The 9,427-nt window shown below is 45.8% G+C and overlaps 1 long non-coding RNA gene across 2 annotated transcripts; it reads right to left on the bottom strand.

Annotated features, from left to right (window-relative positions):
* Window positions 1–2,046: 2,046 nt before the first annotated feature.
* Window positions 2,047–6,404, bottom strand: LOC307101620. Of its 2 annotated transcripts, none has more exons than XR_013813697.1 (3): window positions 6,185–6,404; window positions 3,050–3,242; window positions 2,047–2,559 (listed from the first exon to the last, which is right to left on the bottom strand). It is a non-coding gene; the product is annotated as an uncharacterized lncRNA (long non-coding RNA). The 2 variants fall into 2 exon arrangements; XR_013813698.1 differs by having other exon boundaries at window positions 3,050–3,236.
* Window positions 6,405–9,427: the final 3,023 nt, after the last annotated feature.

The following is a 9,427-nucleotide window of genomic DNA, read 5'->3' as shown; positions in this document are numbered from 1 at the left end:
TAAGCCCTTTCATCAACTTGTGTGAACCCACCCACAGCAGACCTAAACTTAAGTGCCCCACGGTTGGCCAGTAAGAGCCCGCGTGAATTGAGGCACAGGCGTCTGTTGTCAGAGGGTTGTGCTTCCTAAGGACCTACCTGGAGAGGGCCTGGCCCATGGCCTTGCGTGGCAGCAGGGGCATACCACAAGCAGTCAGAGAGGAGCCTGAAGACGCACGGTCTCTCATACTTTGTACTGATTTTTCGTTTCCAACTGGAAGGGCTGCCAGGTGGCAAAACTTCCCCACCCATAGCCGCATGCATCTGCCTGCCTGCCCGCCCTTGGTTGCCAGGGTGTGGTCTGCTAGATCTTCCAGGGTGTTGGGCATCCTGGGTTGAATTGCAAAACAGGGCAGGCAGGCATAAGGCTGGGGATGGAGAAAGGTGGCCATGGGGGCCGGGGGAGCAGGAAGAAGCAGCTGATCTGTGTGTGAAGTGAGGAGTGAAGTCACCCTGGGAAACTAGGGACACGGGTGGTGAGCAGGCCGCTGCTCTGGGAAAAAGGCAAGTGGGGCTGGGGCCAGGCAGGTGGGCACCAAAAGAAAGCAATAGCAGCCACCAGGTAACATACCTCTTCCTGTGCAACGATCTAAGGGGGCAGGAGTGCCCTGCGGCTTAGAGAGTTTGAAAGCACCGCAGACCTGGCTTCAGTGGCCTTAAGCACAGTGTAGGGCAGGGAGCCATTCCAAGGTTCAGCTTCTCTGGGATTGTTACCACATGGTTGATCATTGGTGGAGAAAGAATAAGTGACTGTATTGTATGACTTCACATGGATAGGGAGCCCTGGACAGTGTGGCTCAGTTGGTTGAGCATCATCCCGTGCACTGAAAGGTCGCTGGTTTGATTCCCAGCAAGGGCACATGACCAAGTTTCAGGTTTGGTCCCCTATTGTCCTCTCTCTCTCTCTCTCTCTCTCTCTCTCTCTCTCTCTGTCTCTCTCCCTTCTCTCTCTAAAATAAATAAAGATATATATATGTATATATATTTTAATGTGTAGGGAGGCACTGTAGATATTTGCACTTTCTGGAATCAGAATGGCAGGATTTGAACCCCGGACCCACCACTTACTAGCTCTGTGTCTTTGGATAAATTAACTAAACTCTCTGGCCCTCTTTTATATATTCTTTTGATATTAATGAGGTCTCTGAGTTCTCTTTGCCCTTCCCTCTGGAGCAAAGTGAGCAAGAACAGAGGAAGAAGTCTGAGGTCAGAGAAATAGCCAGCAGCCAGGGCTCTGTAGCTTGCAGTGACTTCCTAAGTCCTGCAGGGGGAGTGGTAGGCCATGACCAAGTAACTTCTCCAGGAAACGAAAGTCACCGCCCAAGAATCAGAGGGATTCTCGCACAGCTAGGATAAAACCTCCTTAAACTAGTTGCTGTTGTCCAGCTCCTTGGAAGTTTTCATGTTGAAAAAAATAAAACCCCCTCCCGGCTGGCGTGGCTCAGTGGTTGAGCGTCATGAACTAGGAGGTTTACTGATAAACCCAGTCAGGGCACATGCCAGTGTGGGGCGGGCAGGAGGCCGCTGAGCAATGATTCTCTCTCATTGATGTTTCTATCTCTCTCTTCCTCTCCCTTTCTCTCTGAAATCAATAAAAATATTTAAAAAAGAAAAAAAGAACCCCTCCCCCCAGCTTACATTCATTCCAAAAGAATAAATAATTGATGATAAGATAAATGAGTTGTAGCTTAATGGGAGAAAAAAACACACACATCTAACACTAGTGTTTCTAAGGTACATGAAATTCGAAGGGACTGTGCAGAGGGCTGCCTTCAGCTGTGAACATGCATTAGAAGTACATTCAACTTTTGTGAATTTCAAGTGTGAGGGAGGAAACACTTTCCCTCTTTACCCTGCTAGTGTCTGGGTACTTCGAGTTAAACTGGCAAAGGCCGAATTGACTGAGAAAAAAAGGTTTATTCGTATGCCTATGGAAGCCAACAAAATAAGTAGCTGCCTCTTTAAATGGTTAATATTAGAGGCTTACAGACCTAACTTTGTAGGGACATGAGAGGGAGGAAAAAGAAAAAGACTACGGGAAAAACAAATTTTTTCTTTAGGAAAGACGGAGGATGGGATTTCACAAGAACAAATGGGAGATAAGTGTTTGTGATAATGTTTGTTTATGCAGGTGCGGTGGTCTTTCCGGCTTCTTGGGGGCCATAAAACTCCCCTGCAGAGGGGGTTATGTGGGTTTACTCTTTGAGTCCTTGCTGGGAGTAAAAGCCACCCAGAAGAGGGGATTTATGGCAGCCTCAGTTCCCAGGAGTTGCTGCTTCTAGTCAGATAAGGGAAGCTCTGAGGAGGCTTCTTTCTGCATCTGTTGAATTTCAATTGTCTTCAGCTTTAAATCATCTTCCAACTCTGGGTCCCCGAGGGTAGTATGACCTAGAAATATTAAGTCTTGCTGGATAAAGAAGTGACTTGTAAATTGTTATCTTCAATGGCAGTGCTTCTTTTGCTGGCAAACTGTAATTCTCTTCATTCTCAGTGACAGGAGCATAATCATTATTTAAAGAATCTGAAATTCAATGAGTGATTTCAGCATTTATTACATGGCTATTCTAATATTTAGTATTACTGTAATTTAAAACATTTTTATGAATAGTGTACAAATATTATTCAAGTGATATGGCTAAAACTAGGCCTGAAAAATGCAGCGATAAATCAAAAAGTTCAGAACAAAGGTCATATTGTAGGCGGTGGGAACAGCACTAGGGTCTCACTGGTGGGGTCAGACCGGACCCGGTTCAGCAATCTCAGTACTTGGGTTCTGGCTAGGAAGGAATTCAGAGCCAAGACCCAAACTGGAAGAGAACATTTATTGGGTAAATCATCGAGGTAGAGGAAGTAATTCCTAGAAGAAATGGGCTTAGGAAACAAGTTATAGAGGTAAAAGAAGGGCCCGTGGAGCTTGGAAGTGAGGGAGCTAATGGTACGGTGTGGGGGTTGGGGAGGGGAGGGAAAGGCAGGGGCGTGCTCCCTGTGGGAAGAACACTGGGTCCTCCTACCTAAGGGTGGAGATTTTAGGGCAGGTCCCAGGGGAAGATCTCAGTAGAATATCCAGCAGTTTTCCAGGTGTGTCCTTTCGGGGTCTAGGTCTCCACTGATTGGTTGGCCCGCACCAGGGCAGGGCGTCATTATTCAATGCAGCTGGTCCTGAGGTCAGCCATGGCTGGTTTTATTGATCTTCTGGGCCTGGAGCTGAAATACAACTGAGGCTTAGATGTCATCTCTAGGGAGGAAGGGTCTAGGGTCCAAACCGCATGACCAGTGATGTGCTAGGGGAGGAAAGGTCACCCTGGGGTCAAGGCCCCACCCGACATTTTGTCCTTTGCTGGGCACCCAGGGCTTTCCACCCGGATGAACTGTATCTGGCCCATCATCCTCCCTCTGCTCAAGTCTGTCTGACTGCTCACCATGGTTAGATATGATAAAAGTGGTATAAATAAGGGCCAATCAACCACATTAAGACTGTGCTATTAATCTAGGAGACAGCCCTAAGGGAAAATGTTTAAATAATGCTTAAAAAATCAATAGCAATTTTAAAGTAAAATTGTGCTCTATTCAATAGTTATGGATTTTTGTACTCCAGGAATGCGGCCCTTATACTCTTTATTTGTTCAATGGGAAAATGAATCTTGAATTATACAAGATCTCTAAAAACTTGTTCTTAAGTAAAATATAGCCCTCTGTAGAATGGGGTGGATGAAAGCTAGATACCATTTAGTTCACAACAAATTGCAATTCAATGGCAATTGTTTGTGTAGAAGAGCTAGAATGTGTAAATAGCTCAAATAGTGGCAATTCATTCTGAAATATTATGGTAACTATAAGGTAATCTAGCCTTAAAAACTAAGGCAAGATTAGAGATGAGAAGTCTATGGACTCTGCTTGTACATGGGAATAACTCTATGAAATAATGTTGATTGAAAACAATTAGAATTCAAAATAGTACACACAGTTATTATAATAGCTATGGGAAAAAAATCTAAACTTGTCTACTGATATAAGATGGAGACTTAACTTAAACTGATGTAAATCATGCTTATATTCATTGGATCCCTCATTTTCTCCAGAGTTGTTGTGTGAAGAATAAGAGCAAATTGGAGTGGCTGGCAGGTTTGGGAGGAGAAAGAAGAGGAGGATGAGTTGGTGGAACACAGGGGATTTTAAGGGCAGTGACACTGTTCTGCATGATACTGTATTGGTGGATATGTGTCATTACACACTTGTCAAAGCCTATGGGCTTCACAACACAAAGAATGAACCCTAATGTAAATTGTGGACTTTAGTTGATAATAATGTCTCAGTATTGGCTCATCAATGAAAACAAATGCACCACACTAATGCATGCTATTAGTAATAAAGGGAATGGGGTGAGGGTGGGAGTAAGAAGGTATATGGGAACTCTACTTTCCAGTTAATTTTTATAGAAACATAAAACTGCTAAAAAATAAGTCTATTAATTAAAGAAAAAAAGTAAATTGGTGGAAGAGGAGATTGCTGCACAATATATTCTTGGGGAAACCTTGAATCATCCAACACAAATAAGGCTAAAATAGGCTTTTAACTCCTTGTTTATTTAGCCTGAAGGTGCATTATTATTATTATACTAGAGTCCAATTGCCCCAAGGAGGTAGGCCCTGCCCACGTGGCCAGGGCTCCTAGATGGATCAAACCCCTCTCCACCACCCCCTGCAGAGGGAGGCCCCACCCACCTGCCACAGGACCGGTGGCCTGGGTTTCCCTCTGCAGGGCAATCATGGGGCAATGGCCAGGCCCCCGACCAATTGCATTGCACCCGCCTTGGCTGGCCTGGCACCAGTGAGTGTCATAGCGTGGTCGTCCAGACGGTTGTTCTGCTGTTTGGTCATTCAGTTGATTTACATATTATGCTTTTATTATTATAGATTATTATAGACTAGAGGCCCGGTGCACAAAAATCGTGCACTGGAGTGGGGGGGTGTCTCTCAGCCCAGCCTGCACCTTCTCCAATCTGGGACCCCTTGGGGGATGTCCAACTGCGGGTTTAGGCCCAATCCAGGATCAGGCCTAAACGGGCAGTCAGACATCCCTCTCACAATCCAGGACTGCTGGCTCCCAACTGCTCGCCTGCCTGCCTGCCTGATTGCCCCTAATCGCTTCTGCCTGCCAGCCTGATCACCCCCTAACCACTCCCCTGCCAGCCTGATTGACACCTAACTGCTCCCCTGCTGGCCCGATTGCCCCCAACAGCCCTCCCCTTCCAGCCTGGTCGCCCCCAACTGCCCTCCCCTGCTGACCTGGTCACCCCTAACTGCCCTCCCCTGCTGGCCTGATCACCCACAACTGCCCTCCCCTGCTGGCCATCTTGTGGCAGTCATCATGTGACCACATGGGGGCAGCCATCTTGTAACCACATGGGGGTGGCCATCTTGTGCACGGGCATGACAATCAATTTGCATATTACCTCTTTATTATATAGGATTTAGTCCTCACCCGAGGATATTTTTTCCATTGATTTCTAGAGAGGGAGGTGGGGGGAGAGACGTAGGGGAGGAGAGAGAAACTTCGATGTGAGAGAGACACATCGATTGGTTGCCTCCAGCACATGCCCCTACCAGGGCTGAGGAACCTGCAACCAAGGTATGTGCCCTTGACCAGGAATCAAACCTGGGACCCTTTGGTCCTGGGGCTGACACTAACCACTGAGCCACTGGCCAGGGCTAAAGGTTTATTATTTATTTTGCAAGGGCATAAAGATTAAGAACCAAATGAGAGCAATAAAATGTCTCACACTCATTGCCAAAATACACTTTCTTATTTGGTTGACTTTCATGAACTTTAAATCAATCTACTCAAAGGAATACATTCTACCCTTTATAGGAAAAGTTCCAAATTTCCCTCAGTTTATTTAGTCAGTAAACACTGTATCTTAGCAGTTCTCACTACAGGGTCATCACAACAACAAACATATATGAAAGTGTTTAACAAAGTATCTTATTGTTAGTATCTCGTTCATCCGCAATCACCCCTTGAACTTCTTCAGAACACATAGCTTTTGCTCAGACAGAGCCCTGCAGTGGAAATATGATGACCCAGGAGAATTCCAGCTCACTCTCCACAGCCACACCTCACTCTCTTCCACCCCTGGGGCCACTTACCTTCTTCTTCATGCCACTCACCAGCTTCTCTGCGTTGAATCCTGGGCATAAATTCAGGTCTATAAAAACAGGTCTTTATTCTCTATAACTCAGCTTGCTTTCTGACCTTGAGCCAGTGGAAAAACAACCTCACACCTTTCCGGGGTTCCAGGAGCCTCCCAAGTGCCAAGATGTTGAGTGGTGGGGCTTGAGGGTGGGGTGGGGAAGAGGTTACTGCTAAGACATGTTATCTCTCTCGACCTGTTCCCGGCAGGTCCTCTAGCTTTCTGCTGTGACTGGAACGTGGGAGTCTCTGGCAGGGCTGCCTTTGATCTTATCTACTTAGACGCGGCTGTTTTCGCTCTGGGATTTTCTGTCCTTAGTAGTGATCTGTCCTTAGCACAGATCTCTTCTGCTCCTGGAATCCATGATCTCTCATTTCCCCCTCCTTTCACACCCATCCATGGAAAATTCTTTCCAGTCTGGAACGACACAGTTTTCTGTCTTTAATGTCCTTCACAATGGCCCACCCCTAGGTTTCCCTAAGAGCGTAAGCTTTTGGATCAAAGAACAAAATTGCTTGAAACTGTATCTGTCTTCTCCTTTGCTCCATCCCTCCCTCAAAGCAATGAGGACAGAGCCTGCTGGGATGGAAAAAGAGAAAAGGGCCCTACAGAGAGAAAAAGGCAGAACTTCACGTATCAAATATTATCTGGCCATATATTTAACTTGTATGTAGGCCTGATCTCCCATATAGTTAAAGCTACCTGACACCTGTGAAGGAAGACGGGTGTCCCTGACAATTTCTAGTTGCTCTCCCTTAGGCCTTGGCCAGCTTTGAGGAACGCTTTGGAGTTATCCCCTGGGTTCATGATGGTCACATCCCTGCTGCTAAATCATAAGACTTCCTTTCCTAGTCACTGCCAACTATTTCATTTTTGGTCAGCTAAGGAACATTGGATATCTTTGAACACCGTTCACCAGAACGGATGGAATTTTAAGTTTTTTGTCAAATGGAAAGATTTTGATCCAAATTATTCAAGAGGGTGGTGAATATAAATGATCATATTATTATGATGGGGGAAAGGGAAGGGGGTACAAATCTTAATACATTGCGTCTCCTACCCCTAAATGCCACAGCGCTTATCCAAAATTCTGACATCCAATACTCCTTTGAGCGGAGGCACTGAAGGCCTATCTCAAAATGTAAGCGTGCTATTTAGTGATGCTCTGAGGTGGCCTCAGTAGTTACGCAGCAGGGTGCAAACCCGGAAGGAATGAGACACAGGACAGGCAGGTTTTGATGGAAGAAAGTGGAGACTGGGAAAGGAAAAGGCCATAGTCTCCCATGGGAGATTGGAATCAGGAGTGGAATATGAAGGGTCTCAGAAACCAACCCAAAAGTTTATAATTTTGTCTAGTATAGGTAGGCTTTTGTGGGAAGGGGTGGTGTGAGTTTGTCCACTTGCATTTTTGAGAGTTGTCTATGATAGCTTTACGCATTCTCCACTCAGTAATGTAAGGAGCCTGCAGCTGCAGTATTTAGCTCCCCAGGATTCCTCTGGACTGGAGTGCCAGGGCCCCAGGGCGGAGGGTCACCACTAGGAGGCGCTATGCTGGTAAAGGAGGGAGGGTAAGCTCTATGTACCACCTGCCCAGTCTTCCTCTAATGTTTCAACCAACCAGGGCTGGAGGTGCTCTTCACAGATCCCCAACCCACCCCACCCCACCCTACCCCACCCACCCTCACAGCCCTAAACCTTGTCAAGGCCATTAACTCTTCTTTTCTAAACTTTTCTATTTCTCTAGCATTTCCTCTCTACAGAAAGGGCCACACCTCACAGCTGGACTAAGATAAGCTATTTTAGTACTCAGCCTTCTATTGCCCACTGGGAGTGGAGAATGGGGCAGAGTTATCACCTTTTCCTCTTTAATTCCCACTTAAACAGGTCTTGCCCTGATCTCAAATGGGGTGAAAAACCACCTAAGGAGGCCCCGCTGGGACATCTCACAACAGGGTGAGCTGATACTCTTCTGTCTTTGCACCTTTTTAAAGCAAGGAAAGCAAATACCTTTATTCAACCCCCATGTGCCTTAACCTGAGTTTAATTCTGGAGATGCATGCTGACGTGGGGGGCAACTGTCCTGTATAAAGCGGGAGTACGTGGAGCTCAGCTGAGACGCTGAGGCTGGAGGCTGAGCAATGTAGTGAGAGTGAGTCCAGGCCTGTGCCCAGCACTGTCTGCCCCCTTGGAGCCACCCAGCCAATATTTATCATATTGAAATGAAATTGCATTTAGTCCACATTTATGGAATTTGTGTCTACATTACCGAGCCTTTCAATATCCCTAAATAACTCTCAGGCTTCAAAGCAGTAAATTAATTGTATTAATTGACTCATAAGACTCTAATTCTTTGTCTTTGCTTTTCTTTGTGGCTCTCCATGGCCCAACCCCCAAGCATGAAGGAGTGCATAGTGCAGAGGAGAAAAAAGTAAAGGGAACGGCCCCTTCTTATTGTCATTGCAGACACTCATGTGCTTTTATGGAATAAGTATTTTGTACCAGGACTGGACAACACAGCAGATGCCTTATGAGAGAAGATGAAAGGAATGACAGTGCTGGCCAGGGCAGGAATACCAAAGGTTCTCTCTTCCCTCCGGTCAGCTGCTCAGCTCCTCGGAGCAAAACACCCCTCAGTCTGGGATGTGTGCTAGACTTGACCCTGCTGTGGCTTTTCCTCCAGACAGTGTCAGGCAAGCGCTTTGATTACTATCCTTGTTTAGACTCAGCAAAATCCAACAGGACCTCTTAGGTTGCTGCCATTGTTTTGGAACTTTCTTGGCTTCAGAGAGAGTTTATGACTTGCTTATTAATTGCAGCCTACTAAGCTATTTAAAAAATATTTTTATTGATTTCAGAGGAAGGGAGAGGGAGAGAGAGAGAGAGAAACATCAATGATGAGAGAGAATCATTGATTGGCTGCCTCCTGCACACCCCCTATTGGGGATTGAGCCCGAAACCCGGGCATGTGCCCTGACCAGGAATCGAAACCTGACCTTCTGGCGTACAGGACAACGCTCAATCCACTGACCCCCACTGGCCGGGCAACACAGGTGTTTTTAATCTAATATTAATTATGTAGTTCATAATATTATTTCCATTTTATTTACATTCTAAATAAATATAAGTATTAAATAAATATAAGTATACTTATATACTACATATTAAACATATTACATTTATTTGATTGGAAATTCCTTTA

This window comes from Cnephaeus nilssonii (genome assembly GCF_951640355.1).
Source record: "Cnephaeus nilssonii genome assembly, chromosome: 1".
Classification (NCBI taxonomy): Eukaryota; Metazoa; Chordata; class Mammalia; order Chiroptera; family Vespertilionidae; genus Cnephaeus; species Cnephaeus nilssonii.
Note: the sequence above shows the minus strand (reverse complement) of the source record. Positions and strands in the feature narration are given on the sequence as shown.